This window comes from Capra hircus, chromosome 8, assembly GCF_001704415.2.
Source record: "Capra hircus breed San Clemente chromosome 8, ASM170441v1, whole genome shotgun sequence".
Lineage (NCBI taxonomy): Eukaryota > Metazoa > Chordata > Mammalia > Artiodactyla > Bovidae > Capra > Capra hircus.
The window spans coordinates 108,499,131-108,524,119 of record NC_030815.1 but is presented as its reverse complement, the minus strand read 5'-3'; the positions used below and the strand labels follow the sequence as shown (position 1 = coordinate 108,524,119).

General features: G+C 46.7%; 1 protein-coding gene across 1 annotated transcript in view; it reads left to right on the top strand.

Annotated features, from left to right (window-relative positions):
- The window catches only part of BRINP1 (BMP/retinoic acid inducible neural specific 1), a 195,791-nt gene continuing 171,526 nt past the window's right edge, over positions 725–24,989 (top strand). The window contains exon 1 of the mRNA XM_018052690.1: positions 725–1,131. The gene's annotated coding sequence lies outside the window, so the exon portion shown is untranslated. The remainder of the gene's footprint in view (positions 1,132–24,989) is intronic.

The window sequence follows — 24,989 nt, the reverse complement described above, 5'->3', positions numbered from 1 at the left end:
TGTCAGCAGCCCCAGCCGGCATCTCAGACTAAATGGGGAGTCTTTGGTTCTGTGTACCAATGCCTTCGCCTCCGTATCCTCGCCCCTTTCCTCTCTCTGTGCTATGGAGAGAACTTTGCGTCTCCTCAGCGTCTCACTCCTACGTCCTGCCCACGTAGAGAAGCACTCGCTTAATTCTGGGAGGTTACACGGGCCCGTGCCTACACATACAGAAAAACAAACAGCCCTAAGTACTCACAGAGAGGCACTAGATACAAACGGACCCGCACGGGCACCTCCCCAGACAAAACCACACTCGGGTAGTTACGCACCCACACCCAAGCACCCGCATACCCAGAAACACTCGGATGCTCGCGACGCGCACAGCTCCAGACACGCTGAAGAGCATCACGACGCGGGGGTCTGCGCATACACGCCACATGCAGTCCCTCCGGGTGCTCAGACTCGGAGACGCGCCACCCTCGCCCCGGACCCACGCGACTCCCCGGCGGCCCTGGCTTCAGCCCACCCAGGCCGCCCCTCCCTCCGAGGAGGAGGCCTCCCTTCCTGCGTCCTCTCTCCGCTCCTCCTCCTCCGCCTAAAGATGCACAAAACACTCCTCGGAATAAACCCCGGCTCCTGGCTCCGCCCCGCCCGCCCCCCGGCAGCCGCTCCCCCATTCATTTTCGCCCGTCGCCGGGTAAGTCCCTCCCCCCGCGTAGCCCGGCCTCCGCTGCTCCCCGCCCGGAGACCGCGGCGCACTCGGACTTCCCTCTCCATTCGCTAGCCGCCTCGCTCCCGGGCCCCACGGCTGCGAACTGCTCTGGCGCGGGGAGGGAGGGAGGAGGCAAGCGCAGGCGAGCGAACGGGCGAGAGAGGGAGAGAGCGAGCGAGCCACCGCCGGGGAGCCGGGAGGCAGAGGCAGTAGTGACCGCCTTCCGGAGCCGGGATTCATGCCTGTCCTCGGGACCAGCGAAGGGGTCTTGACGGCTGAGTATGAGCCGGGCTGCTAGGAGCCAGGTACCCCCGCGCCTGCAGTCCCCGCGCCGTTCCCGGTATGCGAGCTGGACGCAGGGCTCTCCCAAGTTCCCTCCGAGCCGAATAAAAAGCGTCCGCCCGCAGCTCTCCGCCAAAGACGGACATTGACTCCAGGTAAGGCAGCGCCGGGCGCCGCGCCGGCAGCCCCGCTGCCCTTGGAGACCGCCCGGGACCGCATGCGGGGCGCCCCCGCCCGCCCGGCCCCTCCCCCTCCCTGCACCCTTCCGCGCTGCCCTCGGCCGCCCCGCCGCCTGCAAGTCCTCGCAGGTCCCCAGGAGGGAGGGGTGTCTCCGTATTCTGGGGCGCAGAGGGTTAAATGCGGGTCTCAGTAAGTGGCGTGTGTGTTCCTAGCGCGCTCCCGACGTGTGTGCCGTGGTGAGAACTTGATATGGTGCTAGTGTGTGTTTGCGTGTGCGGCGTCGTTTGCGTTCGATGCGTGTGTTTGTGATGTGTGTTTGTGTGTGTTTGTGATGTGTGTGTGTGTGTGTGTGTGTGTGTGTAGGGGAGGGGTGAAAAGAGGTCCTATAACCTACTTAAGGCCCGATGTGTGTGTGTGCATGTTTGTACGTGTGTGTTTGTATGTGCGCTCTTGTCTCTTTTTAATTAGGTCTCTCCGGCGCACAGGGAATCGGATCCTTGTTTTAGGATCACGTAGCCATCGGGAAACCCGCTGTGGACTCCCTCTGGGGCTCTGGGCTTGGGATTTGGCGAGGATTCTGGGAACCGGGATGGTACCTTATTCAGCCCAGTGCTGGCACCCTTGAAGGAAGATTTCTCCAAAGGATGGGAATCTGCTGCACTTGGACTCACCGTTTAATATGAAAGAGAAATGGCCAAACTGAGGCAATGAGACGCTGTCACTTTAAATCCCACACTGGGCAGATTCCAGGATTCTGGTGGGAATTTGGAGTCACTGGGTAGTGGGTGACGGAAGGCGAGAAGTCATCTGTGGGCTCATCTGGGGCTTGGCAAGTCCGGGTAGAGTCTACCCTGCCTCTCTCTGCTTGTAATCATAACAGCATTACAACCCCTCCTGCTTCTGGTGCTCTGGGGAGGATCTGGGCAAGTTTGCATGGATCCCCCTCAAGGGAGAGGAGAAAGGGCCCTCAGGGACTTGCTCATCCATCATAGCTACAGAGAATCACAGAGGAAATCTCATTTGGGGGCGGCTCTGGGAAACATGGTAGGAGATGGATGGGGCACTTTCCTAAGACAGATCCCTCATTCCCTTCCCCATTCCAGGCCTGGGCAGTCCCAAGAGAATCTTTTCCTATACTGTGCCTCCGCATGGCTCTCCTGGGCTTAGGAGGGTACTGGGAGAAGGCAGAGAGGCAGTGTGTGTGTGTGTGTGTGTGTGTATGTGCACGCGCGTGCGCGCATCTGTGTGTGTCTGTGTTTCAGTACTGAGGAGACCTACAATTTGGGAACTGGTTGTGGGTGGGGAACTCATGGTGGAATGTGGCGGTAATTGACTTAAAACTGCTGCTGATGTGCACCTCGCATCTCTTGCTCGGCTCCAACAAACTGCCAAGGGCACACGGGTGGTGGGAAGAATCTCAGTAAGGAAGACAGTCCCTCTTTCCTCTTTCCTCCGCCTCCTAGGAGGCGGCCCCGCTAAGTCCCTTGGCCTCCCTGGCCAGGTCCTGTTAGGCTTGGACTCCGGGGCCAGCCATTGATTTGATTCCCGGATGCCTCTTAAAGGCTTGCCCTACTCAGCAAAAAATGCTGAGTTTCACGGCTGTTAGCATGGCTTCCAGACTCCAGCAGCTGTTACTTTCCCAAGGTAAGAGGCAGCATTCAGCTCTTAGGCAGTGAGGCTCCAGAGGGCAAGCGCTGAGGTACTGGGCCACAGCCTCTTGTCTGCCTCAGCAGGAAGGGGCCCCTGTATAGGCCTTCTAGGGGGGAACGTAGAAATATACTTGTCTTAAATACTTAGACGTATTTATTTCTCTTCCGGGGAGAGATAAAAGCAAACGTGTTTGCAGGAACCTGCCCTGGCGGGTGGGGGGCGGTGCTACCTGCAGGCGCTCGCAGACACTCTCTTCTCTGGTCAGAGGCTGATGTCTCAGGCGGAAGCCTTCACACGGCCACAAGGAATCTGCTTTGGGAACCTTAGGCCAGAGCAGAGGTCCCCGGTTCACTTTGCCTGGGGTGTGTGAAGGCAAAAGAGGAGACCCCATGTTAGGAATTGCTCTCATCTTATTTTTTAAAAAATACGTAGACAGTCAAAGCTAGAAGGAATATTAAGGAGCAGACAGCAGGAGTCTGTAGCCAGAGAGGACGTGAGAACTCCCCAACCTTCTCTAGTGAGTTGGTGGGATGCCCAGGTCTAGAGCCTGTGGTGCCTGACACCCAGATCCATGTCTTTTGCTCTCATATCGCTCTCCACCCCTACCCTGCCACCGTGCTCCCATCCAAGATAATCACTTGTCTTCCCTCATCAAACTTCTCCTTTCAGAGATGCATTTCAGGGCTGTTCCATCTGGAAACATGACCTGGAGAGAAAAGGTCCAATGCTTTAATCACAGTCCCCATTAGACAGACAGACAGATAGACACACACACACACACACACACACACACACACACACACACACACACATGCAGAGAACATACATTCTTCTCCAGTGCCTTCAGAGGCGCTTCAGGGACTGGTACTGACCATGCCTAGTAGACAGAAGCCAGCAGGGCATCTGGACTGTACCTGAGCTCTTTATTAAGAAATGCTTTGCTTTCCAGAGAGCCAAGTGTCCACCCATCTAGCAATGCAAATACTTCAGGCAAATTCGTTTCTTTACATTAATGAGACTTACCTCTATACAGTCATATGTATGGCCGTCATAGGAGCACACACATACATGTCGTCACCTGGACATGTGCAGATTCAGAAATCCTTTCTACTTGCTATATTTCCCAGAGGAGAATTGCAACCTCCACACCAAATTGCATTCCCCTATGTGAAAGCATCACCCCCACCAAGACTGGGACTTATAGTCCCAGGGAAGGGGAAGTGCAAAGTCCTGTGAAAGATGTGCTCTTAAGAAGTCAGGATCAGGCCCACACAAAAGTGAGCTCCCGGACTCCTTGGTGCTTGGGTTCAGGGTGCAGGTGAGCATGGAGGGAGAAAACAGGGGTTTCGGGCCCATCTGCAGTACAGCCTTTCCACGCAGGCTTTTCTGGGGCTGGATGGCACTTTAGCTCCCAGAAGGGGGAGCTGTGACTCCATTTCAACCAAGAAGAAACAGCTCAGAGATTCCAAATCAGCTGTTGGGCCCCTGTTGAGTTTAGACAGCCCAGCTCAGGCTGCAGCGAATATATTTGAAATTGTACAGGCAAGGACCCTAGAAACACTGTCCCCTGGTCACTCCAAATAAGACATCTCCTTCTTAATGCTTACAAAAGTTTATGCTTTTGACTGGAAAGTCCTCTATTTCTCTGGAAAGATCTGTGCCTAAGGGGCCTTCGGTTGTGGGAAGAGGCGGTTTCCGATTCGCGTCCTCTCGCTTATCCCCCTCCCAGCTCCCTGGATGAGATCACCAGTACCTGCTGCCTGAGCAGGCCACCAGGGTTAGACACACCTGCTCTTCTTCCCTCCTCGCCTCCCCCCTGCTAAAATCTAAAGATTAACAAATTGTCCACTAGACTCCAGTTACTCATACTGTAGACAAGACAGGGGTCATGTGAAGAGGACAGGTCTTCAAATGTCATTCTCCAAATAATTCCCCTCATTGTTCTTCATTCAAACCCCTTCTGCAAGGAATACCTCTGTCTTTCCTCCATCTCACAACATCAGCCTCACATTTTAAAAAATCCTACCTGTGTTTCAACATGCAGCTCAAATGACTTTTCCAGGAAGTCTTCCCCACAGCTTATTTCGCAGTTAATCTCTTTCTACCCTGTCCTTGCATATAATTTTGTCTGACACTCTGTTTTAGCTTGCGTCTCTCCTTGCCCTTTCTCCTAGCTCTTTGGGCCTGCATCTTGCTTTGCCCTCAGTACGGTCAAAGGTCTCAGGAGCATCTTTTGTCCCCAGAAACTGACACAGGGTAGTTGCTCTAGAAATGTTTGCTGTTACATCTGAAGCCCAGACTCATCAGCAGCTGTAATTTCTCTCTCTCTTTCTCTTTCTGATAATTGTTTCATATTCACTCAAAGCAATGCAATAATGGCTTCAACATTACACCCCCTTTGCCAACGATGTAGGGACACCAGTAATGATACACGGGCCGGTAAACTTCTGTCCTTCTTAGAAATGAAAATTTCCCTGCTGTGTTCCAGGGTCTTTAGTTTTGTTCTTATTTAACCTTCGTTCTCACCCAGTGAGACAGATACAGCCCCTTTTTTACAGAAGAGAGAAGTGCAAGGATGGAGAGGCCCCTTCACATAACCAGCGGAGCTAGACTTTGAGCCTAAGACCTCCTTGTTCCAGCATCTCTGCCTGTCCCAGTGTACCGCTGAGTTAATGGTAGCCATCGTGGATGGCTAACAGGATTGGGTTGTTCAGTAGATGCCAGGAAGAGTTGGCGGGCATATCATTAACTCTTTGAAATTGATGTTTCATGATGTATTCATCAAGGAATCTCAGTATTTTAATATTTCACTGTAACCAAATTGTTCTCATTATTCAAGAATCAAGAATCCGTTTTGTAATGACCATAACACGTGGCCACTCAGCCTCATTTCTAGTACTTTTAGCAATAGTGACTTCTTTGTCACACAAACCAGCCTGTGTTGTCCAGGGAGAGCTCTGTTGAATTGTTTCCTCACCTTGACACTAGATCTGTCTTCTGTCCATGGGTCTCTAAGACCGTGCAATACAAGTGTAATTCGCTTCCAGTCTTTTTAGCTGCAAGTATTCCCTTTCAGATTGGATGGGCTTGTTTTCACAGCCCTGTCTCCTGTAATATCCTTTCAGGCCTCTCACCAAGCTGGATGTTGGCCTAGACATTGTCTAGTTTATCTTACTTACAGGGTCAGCCACAGAAAGGAGAGGTGGAATTGAGTGAGGATTAAAAGGAACGTTCTTTCACGTACTGATTTGAGTAGTATTTGTCGGCTGCCTACTATTCTTCAAGCCTTGCTGTAGACCCATGCCGCCGCATAGGACTTTCTGTGACCCTGGATAGGCTTTCCACGCTGTCAGTATGGTGGCCCGTAACCGCATGGGACTGCTGAGCACTTGGAACATCGGTGGTGTAACTGATAAATGGGTTTTTAATCTTACTTGAGTTTTATTCGTGTTTAAAATCTAAACAGTTGTATGAGGATAGCACAGATCTAGATGGGAGAAATGTAGCGTCAACATGGTCCTGTTCTCATGAAGCTGATGATCTAGTGGGGAGAGCTTGCTAACAGATGAGTAAATACATGGGCTAGCAGAATAATTTCATATAATAGTAAATATCATGCAAATAAAAATTGGGGCCAATAGGCTAGAAAGAAATGTAGGTCACAGAACTTTAGGGTCATCAGGAAAAGACCCTCAGGAGAGGGTGATATTAGAACTGAGATTTAAATGAAAGGACCCAACCACATGATTACGTGGGGACATTCTATTGAAGACAGAGAACAATGATGGTGTCACTAGGTGGGGTCAGCCTCAGGAAATCTAAGGGATGGTGGGACTGAAGCTTTTGCCTGAGAAAGAGAGCGTCATAAGATGAGAATAAGGTAGGGAGAGGCCAGATCACAAAGGCCTCATACAGGGTGAGGGGTAAGAAATGTAGACCTCTCCACTTTGCAATCTCCCTGCCTAGGAAGTAAGTAGTCTGTGGACTGCACTGAGGAGAGTTTGGAGATTGACAGAAGCTCATCGTTACGTATTCTCTCTGGGTTTTCATTGTGTCCATTTTTAATCAGTCATTTCAGTGAATGCTTCTAATCTTAATTCCTAGTCTTGCTCTGAGTGCTGTGAACTCTGGAAACATCCAAATCTAAAGGGAGGAGGGGAGGACCTGAAGAGGGGAAAAACAGCTAGAAAAGGAGGAGGGGGATGAATACCTGGGGAGAAGGTAATTGAAATGAAGTCTGATGAAAAAGGATGAAAGCTGGAATCATTTAGGATCAGCAAATATTTACTGCATCTCTTGTCTGGGAAAGGCCTTGACCAAAATGGCTTAGGGGGTATGGTGATGAAATCTGCCAGGATTAGATGAGATCTGCAAATCCATAAATGATTGTCTTTCATGGGGGACTGATCATTGTCATTTCAGAAGTTCTGGGAGACTTTGCAAAGGGAAGATTCAAGGAAGACACAGAGGTGGTGATGGTGGGAGGAAGGAGGCTGTGACTATAAGGTGGTGGAGATCAGAGACAGTATCTTTTTGTTTTATGTCTTCATTAACTCCGAGTCTCATATAGTAAGACCACAGGGACTCAGGGTACCTGATTCTAGTCCTAGCTCGTACCACCATGTATTTGGACTACGTTAAGAATGCATCTGCCCTTCTCTGACCTTGCCTTCTGCAAACTGAGAAGGACCATACAGTGGCCTGCTTTACAGAAGGGATTTGCTCAGCTTTATGGAAATGGTGCATGACAAAATTCTTGCAAAAGCGGAGAGAGAGACCCATCCGTGATAGTCACGCTTCATCATAAGGTACAGATGTCTTCTCAAAAGCAAATCAAGATGAAGTCATGACTCAGGGCACAGATTGTGACTCAACATAGGGTTGCTGAGTGGGATAGCTTTGCCTTTCTTATAATGCTTAATATTGGAGTGATTAAGTGGTAGCATGAAACCCACTGTCCTCTTGGAACATGGTAGCCTAGAAAGGCTGCCTAGAAATCCATAGACAGTCCTTGCTACTGAGGGGGCAGAGAAGACAATTAAGAAGATAATGAGGCTGAGGAAAAGTGAAATTAATTTCTCTTTTGCATGTGAGGGTGAAGGGATCTTTATTTCTCAAAGGAACTATCTTTTGGAGACTGCAGGTGGCCTGAAGGAGAACATACTGGAAAAGACAGGGTGTGAGAAAGTCAAGAGTGGTAAACCGCCCGGCCTGTCTGCTGCCCACAGGCAGACACCCGTAGGAAAGAAGGCCTGTGGCGGACACAAAAGGCATCATTCTGAACAAATCTTGTTCTCAGTTTGTGGAGATTTTCTCACGGGGTGCAGAGCTGTATACAACAATGTCAGGGCCATCTTGGGAACCGCTAAGAGACTGCATGCCCCCCAAGGGTGAGGAGGTGGATGCATAAGGCAATTAACAAAAGCAAGACGCAATCATGTTTGTGCAAACTGCAAAGGTCGGAGCAGCGGGGCTCCCAGTAAATGGCCCATCTGAACAGCTAGAACCCTTTGTAAGGGTTAACCCAATGCTGGCCCAGAGGGGTTTCTGAGATATAATTTATCTAGCCTTTCAGTGGTCCTGCGAATGAGCCAGTGGGAACCTCTCTGAGAAATAATGGATCCAGGGGGTATTGTGGAGCTGCCGAGTTACAGACTACAAGCTGATTCAGATGGAGGGAGGGCAGACAGTTAGGATACAATTGCTGTTTAGAGAGCTCTGAGTGGTCAGTTCTTACACATGTGAATTTCTCATGGGCCATGGGATCCCTAGAGATTCTGGAAACCCCAAGATGAGTTTGGAAGAGTGTCAGAGCACTGTGACAGAGACTCTACATTAAGTAAGTACGTTGGGTTTACACAGTGGTTGATAAGCTGAACTTCTCACAGAATTTCATGGGTTCTGAATTTACAGGCGCATGGTAGGGGATGGACCCACATGAAGCCTTAGCTGACACTATAGAAACATGTACACAAAACAGAGGAATCATTAAAAAAATAACAGAAAAGAAAATCAGCACTTCAGTGTATTGGGAATTCAGAGAAAGATGGAAATGTACATTACCCAGCAGGGGCGCGTAATATGGTTTTTCTGCTGGGACAAATTTTGGAAACATGACTCCTTGAGATGGCAGTGGGCCTCATCATATGCCATTGCCAGGGATAGATGAGGCTAGGTGGGGAGGGTGGTGTCGCTGAGAGGGGTCATCAAGAATTTTATTCTGAATGCATATCACCAGGATAGCATCATTCAGAGTCCAGTGAAGCCTTACGAATGATCCCCGAAGAAAACATTTCTAGATCAGGTGCAATCTTACCTGCCCTCTCCTTTCATTTCTGACAGTGGGAATTACACATTTAGGCAGAGCCTAGGATGGAGCTTGAGGAGATCTGGAAGGGTCTTCACCCACAGTGTTTAGAGATGGCTGAAATATCACAATTGGAAAGCCAGCGCTGAAGTGGAGGAGTGTGTGTGCCAGGCATGTCACCAGTTCTTTGTGCTGGAACGGGCCCTCGATGCAGGCATCCTGCTGCATGGTCTCAGCAAGCTCGCGCATGAGCAGTATCCCCCCACCCCCATTCAGTGCTTACTGCTGTGATACCGCTCAGTCAAGGCCGCACACGGAGCCAGTCATGTTGAGGATCTGTACTATTTCTGCCCTGCTAGAAAGTGCAGTAGCTGAAAGCTTGGTCGCCGGACTTTGTGTGCCACCTCTGCAACTGCCCCCTGTGACCTTGGCCAGATTCCCTAACTCTCTGTGCCAGTCTCCTCATCTGCAAAATGCGGATAGCAGTAGCCACTCTTCATAGAGACACTGCGGGGTTTTAATGAGTTTATGCAATAGGTGCTTTGAACAATGCCTGACAGATTATCACCATCATGTAAACGTAGACTATTATGTCTTCTTTTTTTATTGTTACTGCACCCTGTTGCACTAGACGAGATACTGCCCATGCCCCAGCTTTGTTCCCCAACTGGAAACGTTCTGTAGGAAAGAGATTATCCCTAGGTTCGAGGCACGACCTTGCAGACGAGCTTTCTCAGTCATCTTTGCCAATCCTGTCCCCTAATGTGGCAATGTGATACCAGCAGGTAGGGGAGCGATTAAGAGAGTGGGAAAAGGCCAAAAATTCAAAGTGATTGAGGCAGATTTTTTAATTCTTTCTGTCACCGTGTGTCCGAAACCAGATATGTGAATAGCTGTACAATCATCAAAAAATCATCGGGGCTTTTCGGCCTCAGGGCTGAAAAGTCATCTCCAATATGGTCTGGGTCAACTGTCTCATTTTTTTACGTATGCATTTTTTCCTCTTTAGGATCAAACTGTACCTGAGTTGGTTGTGGTGCCCTCGTCCCCTGCAGCCTATGTCAATGTACCTCTTGGTCTGATGCTCTACTCTTTCGCTTTCAGTAAGGTCTGGGTATTCAGCAGATGTCTATGGGCAAGCAGCTGATAGACAGCAGGCTGCACGCGCTCCTGTGAACCTTGTTTATCCTTCTCCTCCTCACGATGACTCTCCTCTGTCTTGTCTTTATCATGTATCTTGCCAACTGCTTGCATATCTTACCGTGTTTCATCTTATTCAGGCTTCAGTCACTTTCTGAAGTTGGAATTATTCTCCCCATCTTCCAGATGAGAACCTCATGGCTCAGAGGTGCAAAGATTTGCCCCAAGGTACGCAGTTAGTGATAGCATGACATCTCAAACCCATATCAGGCACCAACCGTAACGTCCTTCCACTGAACTGCCCTCTCCCCACACACGCCCTAAGGCATGGTCCAGTCCTTAGCAGCTTGATGGCTTCCCCAAATCAAGGTGGATTCTTGCTGTTTGCTCTCTATTGTTTTAGTCCAGGTACATTGTTGCAAATGTTTAAGCATTCCATCACATCAGCTGTGCCCTTAATCCCGGTCTTGTATATGCCTAAATGAGAATGGCATCTATCTTATGTGTTCCAGGAGATGTTATAAATGGTGCTACTGGAGGGACGCTTCTTAAATCTCCTTAATAACCTGCATTTTACTTTCTCTCTGTCTCTATCTGTCGGCATCATGAGTATCTTCCACTCTTCCGGTGCTTTCTGGCTGCCAACTCCATAGCCGCCTAAAATAGAAATTTAACTTCACAGTGCCTCAGCAGGAGGCCTCAGCTCAGCATGTTTATTTGGACCCTCAGTTACTGAAGTTCCTGTGTTGTTGAGACTAGGACCAGTGGTCATAGAATAAGCTCCTTTCTCACTCTGAGCTCCAGCCAAGAACCACAGTCTTACTTTTCTTGAGAATAGTATTGCCAAAGCCACTTCTGGTAACAGTAGCAGGTTTAAAAGTAGCTCAGGAAATAGACGGCTGGAGGTGGCATGAATTGTGATGGGCAGATGTTGCAAGAGAAAAGCAACAGCTAGATAGAATATATATTATGTTATATATATATATATATATAGAGAGAGAGAGAGAGAGAGAATACGTATGTGTGTGTATTCTCTCTGTGTACACAGACTGGCATCTAAGTATAATCTCTCTCTTTACATACACACACGCATACACGTGAGTGTTTAAAGGAGTATTGAACGTGGTTGAGAGCAGGTAGAGAGGAGAAAAGTGATAAACATAGAAGGAAATGCCCAAGGCAGAGTTCTCTCTGTTAATGAAACATGAGCCCAGATATGGTCATAAGATCATCGGTTGCCAAAATGTGATCAGGGAAAGGGTCTTCCAGCTGCAAATGGGATGGGGAGACTGGGTTGGGGAGAAAGAGGGGGCGGGACAACTCGGGAGACTGGGATTGACGTCTACACACTATTGGCACTGCGTATGGAATAGATGCCTGATGAGGACCTGCGGTGTGGCTCAGGGGCCCTCCTTAGTGCCCTGTGGCAACCGAAACTGGAAGGGAATCCAGAAAGGAGGGGACCTGTGTGCACAGAGCTGATTCATTCTGCTGTACAGTAGAAACTAGTGCAGCACTGCAAAGCAGCTATACTCCAATAAAAATTAATTAAAAAGAGAAAAAAAGCAGTGATACAAATGAGATGAGGCTGGTCCATAAACCTACACAAAAACAAAATAGTCACGTTCCCTAGTAATCAAATAAATGAACATAGCAATGCGATGCCACACAACATCCTCAGAATGCGTTTTTTTAATACCAGCATCCAGTCTTGGCAAGAATGAAGGGAAAAAGACACTCTCCTGGGGCATTGGCAGAAATCTTTATTGAATACAACCTTTTATGAAATGTGACTTTCATTCTTTCATTTAAGAAACAAACAGGCATTGTTTATGGAGCACTTGTTCTGTGTGAGACATTGTTCTAGGAGCTGTAAATGCAGCAGAGAGCAAAATCGACTCAGCCCCTACCTGCTTGGAGCTGACATTCTCGTGAGCGAAAAGAGGAGTAAATAAACAAGCAAACATATAGTGTGCAGGTGGAGGTGGAGGGTCGTGTGACGGGAGAGGGCGGGCTGACTTGGTAGATGGGCAGTGGCGGTCCTCAGTGAGATGTTGGGATGGGGCAGAGGTCTGTAGAAAGTCCGGGGAGAGCCCTGCAGACATCTGGGAAGAGCATTCCAGCAAGAATCAAGTCCCTGAGGTCAGCCTGTGTCCGGGGAACAGTAAGGAGACCAGCTGGGGCTGCGGTGAGGTGACCAGGAGGAAGGCGGGAATAAGGGGGGGGTGCCTTGGGGCAGGGGCAGATCCCTCTTCCCTTCTCTACCACCATCATTGTCTTTGTCCCTGGGTTTTTAAAAGCAGATGTAAATCCTTCCATTTTAAGAAATTTCCCTTTCTAAGAAGTAATTAATTATTTGTGTGAAAAATAGGAACTCTATTGGAGTGTTTGGGGAAGAAAAAGAAACAGCAAAACAAAGCGTATCGTGGAACATCTAGAGTCATTCAGAATGCTGGCGGAAAAGCACTGATACGCTGGAAGGCGGGGTGCAAAGAGGGAGCCTGGGAAACGGGGCCAGCAGCGGCCCCTCCCTGATGTCCGGCTGTGAGGATGAAGGCCACGTGCATAAAGCACTTAGCAACATGCTTGGCACACCCTACGTGCTGGATCAATGGCACTCATGACGACTTTTATTGATATGGATAAATTTTTTTGTAACCTAAGATTTAAAAAAGCATAAGGTACAGAATATTGTGTATAGCGTGCTATTTTAAAAAAGATCCCTAATATTTGAGTGATTATCTTGGGTGATAGACTATGAGTGAATTTCAGTCTCTCCTTTATACTTACCTGTAGCGCCTAATATTTCTTTAATGAATGTGTGTTACTTGGGTAATGAGTGTTTTAATACTAGGATGTGGTGGACCAGTGAACAGTTCTTGCTAGAAAAAAGACCCAAGGCAGAGACATGTGCTTTAATGCAGAGTTTGCTAAATTTCTAAGTCATTTGTCCTAAATCAAATTTAAATGGACTCAGTCTTTTTTTTTTTTTCTTGACCTTGGCCTCAGCAATTATAGTTATAAAAACCAAATATTTGGTAAGTAACTTATGCAATGCAGCATACACTAAAGTAGCTATCATACCCTTGAAAACAAACTGAGTCCATCCTCACCTTGCCATCCGCCTAGAGAGATCCACTGTATCTGCTTGGCTTTATTACTCTAGTTTAAGAGTTGAGTTAAGGGTTCCAAGGCTTTAAAAGAACGACTTGAAACCATGGGTTTAAACATTGAATAGTCTCTAAAAGGGATTTAACAATGACAGATTTTGTCCTCAGTTAAGCCATCGTCTTGAGCCCTTTTGGAGGACGTGCCTGGCTCTGGCGTATCCCCACAGGGTAAGGGGGCAGAGGCATATAGGAGACTGTGTCTTGCCACCTTTGTGACCCCGATATAATTGCCCTCAAAGAGTGAATGAATTCACAAAGGTATATGTGAGCTATATTCAAGGCAGCCTCTTCTGGCAATGAAATACTCCATAGGAAGCCTGAGAGTGAGCGCGGGCCAGCCCAAGTGCCCGGGAGAGGGTTGCTGTTGTTTAGTCAGTTAGTCGCGTCCGACTTTTGTGACCCCGTGAACTGCAGCATGCCAAGCTTCCCTGTCCTTCACCAGCTCCTGGAGTTTGCTCAAACTCCTGTCCATTGAGTCAGTGATGCCATCCAACCATCTCATCCTCTGTTGCCCCCTTCTTCTCCTGCCCTCAGGGTCGGGGCAGGCAGTGGCATTGGAGGGAAGGATCTGACTTCATGGAAATGGAAAGGGGACATTCCACGTAGAGGAAGTGGTTGGCACAAAACCACGGCCCCAAGCTTGTGTCTGTTTTTCATCAGAGAACCATAGAATGTTAGAACTGAGCTAGAAGGGACCTCAGGCTCCATCGCACCTGACCCTCCTTATTTCTTTGAGATAAAACACTGAAGGCTCTGACAGGGGGAATGTCATGGCAAAGGCCTCGATCTTGTAATAAAGATGTAAGGGTGTTCAAACTGAAACCCTCAGCTCTGGACTCCCAGAGTATCGACTCCACAATCATTCCACCAGCAGAACATTTCCATTTTCCATGGTGCACATGCTGTTCTGGAACTCTGAGAAAATGTCTTTGTGTGGTCAGGTAAATTTGGGAATTGCTTCAGTGATTTACCCTCTTCTTGGAAATCAAATTATGTGTAAGCACATTCAAGGCTCTGAAAAATTCCTGTCATAGAGATTTTAATTTATTTTTATTTAGTTCTTAATGTTTTATATGGGGCTTCCCTGGTGGATCAAATGGTAAAGAACCTGTCTGAAAGGCGGGAGATCCAAGTTCCATCCCTGGGTCAAAAAGTTCCCCTGGGGAAGACAATGGCAGCCCACTCCCAGTATTCCTGTCTGGAGAATCCCATGGACAGAGGAGCCTGGCAGGCTATAGTCCATGGGATTGCAAAGAGTCTGAGCGATTAGCACTGAGCGACTAGCACTGAATTTTCTATGTAGCTTACTTTGGGAAACTCTACACTACGCACATCTGTCTCCCATAAAAAATAAGAATATTGTGAGTATGGAAAATTTTTATATGAGCAATTCTGGTGGTCCATATTATTTCAGACATGATTATCATATTAAGAAAATAATCAAAGATGAGTAAGAAGGGCAGTTTCCCAGATTTGATATAAATTTCACCTTCGTTCCCCTCTCTTCCTTCCTCTTGCTTTGCCATTCTGCTTTCCCACTGTCTGTCTTTGCCTCCTTATTCCCCTCGTCTATCCCTCTCTCGGTTTATTCTGGCTTCCCCCTTTCTTTTCTTTGTGGAGTTACTGTGTTCCACAGTCTGGATAGTCTCCAATGGATAGGACGTCTTTCTGATCTGAAGCTCTGCTGGTCTGATGATGAGACAGATGTGCACCGTGAGGTCATACAGAGAAGCTGGTACTGAAATTGGAGCATCACAGCATGTTAGGAAGAAGAGAGGAGATCTGTCCGTGTGAGCCATGAAGGGCGGCTGGATGGAGGAAGGGCCTTCCAAGTGGAGAATGGGAGGTGGAACAGTGCATCCTGCCTGGAGGGTGGGCCCAGAGGTGAAGCTAGAGACAGAGTCTAGGGATGGAACCTATACAACCTTAGAGCTTCTATCAAGTAATCTGTGTTTGTGACATTGCTGGTAACTCTTGAGAAGAGAGTGGGCTTGATCAGATCTGCGGTTGAGAAAGGCAGAGAGGGGAGTAGGGGAAGGGGAGAGGGGAGTCTGGTGGCCGGGTAGTAGGTTATCAAAATTGTTCCAATGGCCAATGGAAGATCTTCTAGGCTTAGGGAAGTGGCAAGGGAGTGGATGGATTGGAGAAACAGTGATGGTGGGACACAGGAAAGGGAGGGGTTAAGGATGACTTCCTCCAAGGTTGTGCCAGACCTAGGCCTGCTCTCTCTAAATAGTGCTTCCAGAAACAGCAGGGTCTCAATTATCTCACCGTGGGCTGTGAAATTCTAAAAAAAAATAGTTCTCAAAACAAAATTAAGTTTAATTTGCTTTAATTGAAAATAAACACATGCCATGTACAGCACTCTTTGGAGGAAGAGGAAAAGCTAGAAAATGAAATGAGCAGTTGGTTGTGGTAGACCCTTAATTATTAGACATTCGGAATGAGAGTTGGTATTGGTTGAGGACATTCATTGGAGTTAAATTCAGGAATGGGACTTGTAGGCCTTCTCTGTAGGCACTGGTTTTCTTAAATCTCTCAAGAAGTTGTTTTTATTATTATGAAGAACATTATAATGGAATAGAGTCTGTAAAAACACTGAGTCACTATGCCATATGCCTAAAATTAATACAATATTATAAATCAATTATACTTCAATTAAAAAAAATGAACAGTATAAGGCAGTTGTGGAATAAAGGAGTACAAAATACGGGAACTGGGGCTTCCTTGGTGGCTCAGCAGTAAAGACTCTGCCTGCAAAGCTGGAGGCGCAGGTTCGATCCTTGGGTCAGGAAAAGCCCCTGGGGAAGGGATGGGCTACCCACTCCTGTACTCTTGCCTGGGAAATCCCGTGGACAGAGGGACATAGTGGGCTACAATCCATGGGGTCACGAAAGAGTCGGACACAACTTAGTGACCGAACAACAGCAACAGCAAAACATGGAGTCAGACAGCTGGGGTCTGGGGTCTGGTCTTTCTCTGTCATGTCAGCCGTGTGGACTTTGGTGAGCCCTTTCATTTCTTAGCCTCAGGCTCTTCCTCTGTGAAGTGAGGATACTGATCCCTACATTATCGGATTCCTTTGAGGATTATATAATTAATATACTTGAACATTCTAACATACTGCTAAGAAATAATGGAGAAGGAGGGGAAGGGGAAAGAGGAAAAGGAAGAAAAGGTGAAGCAATGTTGAAAGGAGGTGGAGGGAGAACCCTGCAGTGAGTCCCGTGGCGGCACTCAGTCATGCGGGATTTATCCAGAGCCTACCCTGCTCCACTGCTGGGGGCTAAAATGGCAAGAAACAGCTGGACCTTGCCTCTGTGGCACCTCTGACAATCAGTGTTCTCAACCTCTAGGCCATAGCGTGGAGTCAGAGAGGCAGGCTGGGTGGAGGGAGGTGTTTGGAAAGCCTCGAGTTGTGTTTTGGGAGCCTGTATCTCAGCTGGACCGTCCTCTTTCTCTTCACAGCCACTCTGCCTTCCCCAACCAAGTTCAGATACCGTGGCTCTGACGTAGGTTCCATGTGTCACATGAGGACATAGTCTGACAGTCACTTTCACATCAAGGTGGTGGCAGCTTGGAATTTTTAAGGTTTAAGTGTCTCATTCTAATGATACCAGCATGTTAGAATCATAGTTGTAGAATCTTAGGATAATAAAAACTGAGAGTCAGAATCTCGTGGACTCGTAGAAAGTAATATTAATGGAATATAAAAATCAAGTCTTAGTGCCACCAACTCTTAAAAATCATAGACTCAAGAAATTAGAGTCTTGTGGAAGAGAATGGCATTTTGTGGTCATCTGGTCCACCCTCCTTCCTAGTTCCTGGAAAATACTAACATAGCATTAAAACTACAACCATTCTTGAGAATCTTTGTACAGGTTAAAGGTATCCATGAAAGAAATACAGTGCCTAATAACGCTGATGGTGATTCATTGGCCAAGGGCCACTGCCGGTGGAGACAGGTGGAATTTCTGAAGATCATGAACATCCTCAATGGGGGAGTAGGGAGGGCCATCGTTGACTTTACTCTACCCGAGACAAGCACTTGAGTAATAGAAAGCTTTGCTCACTGACCATCCCTGCTGTGATTATTCACGTTGTCATTTTAGAAAATAGTCTCCTGAGCATCAGTCTTCTTTCTTAGGACTGTAAGCTCTGGGAGGGTGGGAGTGATATATGGTTCCATGTGACTTCTACAAGGCTTCTAGAAAAGTGCTCCCCATAGATGGACCCTTGAGGCCTCCTGCCTTATTATCTTTTCTCTCATAGCTTCCTCTTGTTTACCGAAGGTCAGCTAGTGTCGATCCCTGCCCTTGCTTGTGTTTCCTCTGAAGTGCTGGCTTGTATGGCCGAAACTTTTCTTAAAACAAACAAACAAACAAAACCTGGCGTCCATTTTGGGTGGGGTCGTTGTTTCCTCCACATCCTCTCACAGGCACAGAAAGAACCAGGCCTAGGAGTGTATAAGCTCTTTGCTTTACACAGTGGAAGCTGTATGTGTGTGTGTGTGTGTGTGCGCGTGCGTGCGCGCGCCATGTGTGGGATGTGCTTCTCACATAAAATGTGAGTCTGATTGCTTGCACGAGCATATACAGTTGTATCTAAACGTGCTCCTGGATTCCTGTGTGCATTCTGATCTGGACAAACTTGTATGACATGAATGTGCCTCTGAGTAGGGGAGATGTGTAAATGATTACGTGGCTCTTGACATCTGTCTGGTGAGCATCTCCTCTATGTCTGGTGTTGAAGAAAGTGCCTCCGTAGACTCACGTCTATTGCATTTACAACTATGAAATAAGCGTTAGAGCTTCTATTTTGAAGGTATGTCAACTAAGGCTCTTAGGACTGAAGTGATCAGGGCTGGCATTTGGAATGGAGCCTCTATACGAAAGACGTGTTTGTATGTTTTTGTGTTTGAGTGTGTTGTTATGTGGGTAGGGGAGTGTGTGTGTGCACCTACAAATTTGTTCATGGGTATATAGGTCCATTTATATTTACCTTCTTAGCGTGTGTTTCTTAATACCTGTGGATGTCTCTCTCTGTATTTACGTCTGCGTGTGTATGTATATGAGTATGTGTGCAGTAAATATGTATACACTGGCTGAAGCAGTAATAATCCAACAAAGCAAATCTGTGTCTCTGGATTTGGGGGTCAAGAGACTGTGGAGAAGCACATCCATGAGGCAGGAGCGGAAGCTGAGTATGATTTATCCACAGTGCTGACATGACCATGTGCTTTGCAAGGATTGTTCACTACGAGTTATTAACCCCAGAGATTTTTTTTTTTTTCAAAATAAGTATATTCAGGACCAATCCAGACCCACTAAATCCGATCTTCCTTGGTAGTGCCCTGATTTGAATGTAAAGTCCCCTCAGCAATTTTGAAGAGCATCCTTAACTAACAACCTCTGCTCTCTGGCAGCCTTCCTCCAACAGAGATTCCCAAAGACTGGTGTGTGTCCGCATCTTTGCAGATATTGATTGACAGGCAGGAATCCAGTCTCCACAGTCCTGGAGCCTCCCTCAGAAGTTCATGGTCTGGACCCAAGATGCTTTTGAAAAGCATTAGACGTGTCCATTTCAGGCACCCCCAAGACCACAGTGAGTGAAATATTAAGGGAGGCTTTAAAGATAGAAGAAGAGGGAAGCAAAGCAAGCAGATATCCGAGGGCATCCATGATACGGACACTGAAGGAGGGGAAAGAGATAAGGAATGGGGAGGAAGGATGCAGGAGGGTATCAGAATGTTCTTGTGTGGTCCCTCTGGAAGGTGCAGAGGAGTAGAAACCCACAGGGATTATTTTCTCTGTGTCCCACTGATGTTATTTCAGCAGGAGCTCTCTGAGGCAGGCCCCGTTTCTCTGTTTTACAGATGATGTGACTGAGGGTCAGATTTAAGTGATTTTTTTTTTTTTTGAATTTGCACAGAGCTGGGATTCGAACCCAGGTTTTCCTGCCACATGCTGGCAGGAAATAAGTGTTAGAGCTTAATACTCTTAATACTCCCCCAAACGTCCCTTCCCTATTTCCTACACTGAGGTTTTTCTCAGACCCTGACCTGAACCCACATAAATCTCAAGCAGTCTGACACAAAGCCAAGCCACATAAACATCCCAAGTTCATTGTTCTGATGCTCTGAGGGGCTGAAATAGAACTTTGAAATTCTTCTTCACTTTTAATTAAAGCAAGATTTAGGCCAATCCTGGGTTCCCAGTTCTATTTAACCGCGACTGCTTTTAACCGTTGCTGTATTTTTATTGTTGCAAATGTGACGCACCCATCCATCTTCCTTGTAATGCTCCTCGGGTTCTGCTCCATCTGTTGGAGAGAAAACATTTGCAGAAATCTCTCGGCTTCTCTCCAAGGGCTGAAACTTCGGTTGTAGCAAGGATTGCGGTGCCGGAAATGGACTTGGCCGTCGGTGAAATCAGGAAATTGGCAAAATCTGTTTCCAGTATCTTTTGGACGATCATTTCCCCAAACTCAGTGCTCTCCTGCATGAGTGGCCAGTTTCAGTACAGTCCCCAGCGTGCGTCTAGGGGCGGCTGGGCACCTCACCGTTAGGCCTGTGCACTCACATTTCCAATGGAACCATCCATTCTGTTCTCATTTTTGTCTGTACCATATTTCAAGCTAGATCCTAAAAACTGGGGTTTTTCTAATAAACTATCATTCATTCTTACTAATAAGGACTATGCTTGGTGTAGAAGGGGTTTAGGACTCACACGTTGGTAGACTGAGTTCAAGTCATTTCTTTGCCATGCTTTAACCCAGCAAAGCACTCAAACTCTCTGAGCCTAGATTTCCTGGGAAAGCCCTGGGATGGCCTAAGGATCGAAAGGTTTAATTAAAGCCCAGATGTTCTGCAGATTGTGAAATGCTGCACTCATACTACACATACCCAGTATGCTTTGTCAGCTTATTTCGGTGGTTCATTCTTTCCTTTATTTATGCATGAGACCTTTGCTGAATGAATGCTGCGCTTTGGTGTGGGGGATACTGACATGAATAGGACGAAAGGTACACGCTGCAAAGCCCACGTGTATGGCAACGTAAGTGTTAGCACATTTGCGACCTCTTTTCCTGGGGAGTCAGGGGATTCTTCAAAGAGTGGATGACCTTGAACTGAACGTTAAAGAATAAGGGGTTTGTTAGGTTCAAGTTGGGGATAGGGTGAAGAGAGCATTCTTGGCGGAGGGATTGGTTTCAGAAAAAGGAAAAGAGGGGTAAAACAGATCGGGACATGCTGAAATTATCCGCAGAGAACTTAGAAAGTAAAGGCAGAGACTATGGGCAGAGGTTCGGAGAGAAAGGCATGGGGAATGATGAGGTACGGTGACAGTAGCTGATAGTTGACACCTGGAGGTGGAAGGGAGCCACTGATGTGTAATCGAGGAGGTAACTCAAGTGTGATATTACGATTTGTAATAAGAAATATAAATGAAGTCTTCATCCCCCTTTCTGGCACAGACCTCTGAAAACTCTTGGAATTTCCTTAGTGACAAGCGCTTTTTTATGTTAATGAGATACCTTCTGGAAAACACTTAAGAATGGGGGCTGGATGCCAGTGGGCCCCACCAGGTGATTAGAGGGCTGGACCTTATCCCCCAACTTCTGGGGAAGGGAGAGGGGAATAGAGGTTGCATCAGTCACCAATGGCCAGTGATTTTGTCAAGAAGGCTCATGTGATGAAACTTCTATAAAACCCCCCAAAAAGAGGGTTTGGCGAGCCTTGGGGTTGGTAAAGACGTAGAGGTATGGAGACAGTAATGCCCTTCCTTGCCCTTTGCGTCTCTCTCATCTGGCTGTTCCTGTAGTTGTAGCTGTATTTTCTTAAAATAAATTGACGATCTAGTGAGTAAATGGGTTGCCTGAGTTCTCTGAGTCACTTTGGCAAACTAAACTCCTGGTGGGTGTTGTGGGGACCTCTGCTCTCTAGCCAATCGATCAGAAGTAGAGGTATTTATAACCTAGGCTTGTGACTGACACTGTTAGATAGGGGGTCATTGGAACCTTTGGTCTGTAACCAGTTGGTAAGAAGCACAGATAACAACCTGGGTTTTCGAACAGCATCTTCAGCCCAAGGCGCACAGTCTCTGGGTAGACAGTGTCAAAATTGAGTTGAATTTGGGGACACTCAGCTGGCGTCTGAGGATTGCTTCTTGTTGTTGTGGGAACCACAACTCCCCCAACCCTGGTCACACGGCCATTGTTCTCAGAAGACCAAGAGACCCAGCAATAGCAATCAATGGCCTTTTACTGGACTGTGTTATTTTATTGAATGCTCAGAAAACTAATGCTATAGACGAGGTGCAATTCAGCTGAAACAGAAAGTGAGGTGACCAGAGCTGACATGATGTGACCATTTAGAGAGGGGGCCCCACAGCTGGAGTCAAAGCCACAGCTGTCTGCCTGTAGACTCTGCTCTTTACCGACTCACTATCCACATTGGCATTTTAGGGATTCCCAGTTCACTTGGGAAGGAGTGGGTAAAGAGAAAGAGGCTGAACAAGTAACAGATTGTGGTTACTCCCTGAGGGTAAAGAAAAAAAAACAAAACAAAAATCCCTGTAGAATGCTAAACAGAAGTCACTCTGGTGGTGGGATTCCTGGCATCATTCCCCGCTTTTTCAGGGAGGCACTTTGGAGAAACGGGGAAAGTCTATGAGGCAACTTCTCACCGAGGGGGTGAGGCAGGAGTAGGAGAGGAAGCAGAGGCCTCTGGCGTTTGTTAATTAACATCCTTCACATCAACTCTAGCAGGCTCTTAGGAAACACCTAACATTTCTGGATAATGTCATGGAAGCTGTCTTCCTTGGCAATCCACCAGACACAGAACCCCAAAGTGAGAAGGCCATAAAACAACCCATAAACTTTATTTTTTTTTTCTCTTTCTATAATTACATTTTTATGGCATTTTAAAATTCCTTGAAGGAAGAGCCATAGAATCACAAACTCTGTGGTCTGAAATGTCTCTGAGATTTTCAGCCTCTTTCTCCATCTGTGAATGCCAGCACCCACTCCTCAACCCGACTTCCGTCTATCGCTGAAGTCCCTGCCTGTTGGGCCTTTCTTTCTGTGCTGTTCTTCTTTGGTTGAAAATTAGAGATTGATGGCTTTCAAATGCAGATCTAAAATGTGTTGTCTAAACGCGAAGCTCTGTCTTTTATTCTGTTTTCTGTCGCTGGTTAAAATGTACTTTCTTTTATAAAATGCTAGTAGTAGTACTTTTGATTTCTGTTCAGCTAAATGTTCTTTCCCAGAACAAGAACATGTTGATAACTTCCTACTGGTTCCCCAAATTGGTTTTATGAATTTGACTTGGCCATGGAATCAGAAAGAATAATGTTGATGCTATAGGTCACACACAATAAGTATATTTTTCTTTCCACATTTGACTGCAGAAGATTGCTATCATATCTTTGTATAGTTTGTCATCTCCTGTAATATCTTGGTAATGTCTTGCACCTACTAGGTTATCATTAAATATACAATAAGTAAGTGAATCTCCAGGTAATCAAAAATGTATTGAGTATCATTTCTGCATTCAGGACTGCTTGGTGTTGAAATGTACACAGTAGTATAAATAAATTTCAGCCACAAATTTTAACCATGAGCTTACAGTTAAGGCTTTCGAGTTGGCTAAGATTAGTGCTTAAGGATCAGGTTCTGGACTGCCTGGGTGTGAGCCCACTCACTAGCTGCATAACCTCAGGCAGGATCCTCAAGGATGTACCTACCTGTCTGTAAAGTGGGTTATGATAAAAGCCTCTTAAAGTTGCTATAAAGAGTTTACCCAGGTAAATTTTTAGAGCAGTACCTGATACATAGGAAATCCTCAGTAGATGTTGACTCTCATCATTGAGACTTAGATCATCAGAACAATAGAACAGGTAGCCAAGGTTGACCTTGATTCCCAGCGTACATGGTCCTGCTCCTGGTTGATTAGTTGAGTAAACTTGGAAGAGTTGCTTAACCTCTTTGTGTAAATCCAAATTCAGAATAGTCAGTAAGACTTTAGTAAGCTAACAAGTGTAGGATGGAGAAGTTGAAAAAGACTCCGTGAAGTTTGTTGCTCTGCAGAAGGCAGTGTGATGGGTGGCTGGAAAGGTGAAGTAGCCTATGGAAAAGGTCTGGGGTCACCTAGTTTCCTCCTTCTGGAAAGTTCTTTGAAGTATCCGTAAGTTTATTCTTTTTCCTTAGGGTGGAGACATTGAAATGATTGCAGCTGAGACATTCTTTTTCACAGAGACACATAGAAACAGAACTTCTGTTCGCCACCCCCTCACAAATTCATTACCTTGACAAAGACCCTGCTTATTATAAAGGTGTTGATGAAAATGATGATGAAACTTAGGGTTGCAGATGAAATTAGGGCACTCCGGTTGTTAGAATGTTGTTCAGGGACTGGAATTGTTACCAAGTATACTTAAGATGGGATCAATCTGGTAAGGTTTTCTGTGTGACGTGAGTGGAATCAGATGTGTTTGTGAATATTCAAGAGGCAGAGGTTGTGGGTGCTTCTGGCTCCCTGGACTTTGTTGTTGCCAGAGATTAGGCTGCCATCTGGATAATACCTGCATCCAAGATGTTGCATAGATTCTTGCTAATTTTCAGAAGTTTGTCAACAATGCCTTTTGTTTATCTTCATGCAGAGGAAAAAAAAAAGCTAGAACATGAAGATTAGGAGAAGAGATTGGTCATGTAAGGTGGGGGTGGGAAGTCTGAGGCTCAGCTTTTCACTGCTTGGTGGGGGACCTTGGCAAAGCACAGCTGAAAAAAAAAAATCAGGCTTGAGCAGAAGGTGGGGAATGGATTATCTATTTGAGTGTCTCTCTTGGTAAAGCCCAGGTGTCTGTACAAACGGATGGGAGCCGTGGCGTCTGAGGTTGACTGCATGGCCAGAAACTGGGAGATTGCAGGGAAAGGCCTAGCCTCAGCCCTGGGTACACATTTTACCTGAAGTATCTTAGCAGCCCACCTGTCCACTCACAGGCTCATCTGCTCATGCAATCAGCGCGTGCAAGAAGGCTCGCCTTTGTACTAGAGGCTGTGGTTAAAACGATAGAGATGTCTCCGCTCTTAATGAGTTTAATCAATTGATGAAAAACCTACCACGTGCCAAATACGATGTAAAAGTGAACTAGACAGTGTGGAATTTACTTTTAAAGAGCTTAAAATCTAGGAGAAAGATTACTGTTAAGCAAAGAGAGTATGATATGAGTGTGCTAGAACATATATATATATATATATATATTGCCAATAATAATAATAACAATATATATTTATTGAGCTTAGGGCTTCCCTGGAAGCTCAGTTAGTAAAGAATCTGTCTGTAGTGCAGGAGACTGCCTGCAATGCAGGAGACCCAGGTTAGATTCCTGGATCAGGAAGATCCCCTGGGGAAGGAAATGGCAACCCACTCCAGTATTCTTGCCTGGGAAATCCCACGGACAGAGGAGCCTGGTGGGCTACAGGGGTCACAAGAGTCAGACACGACTGAGCGACTAAACCACCACCATATTTATTGAGCATTCATTTGCTATGTATGAGGCATAGTGCT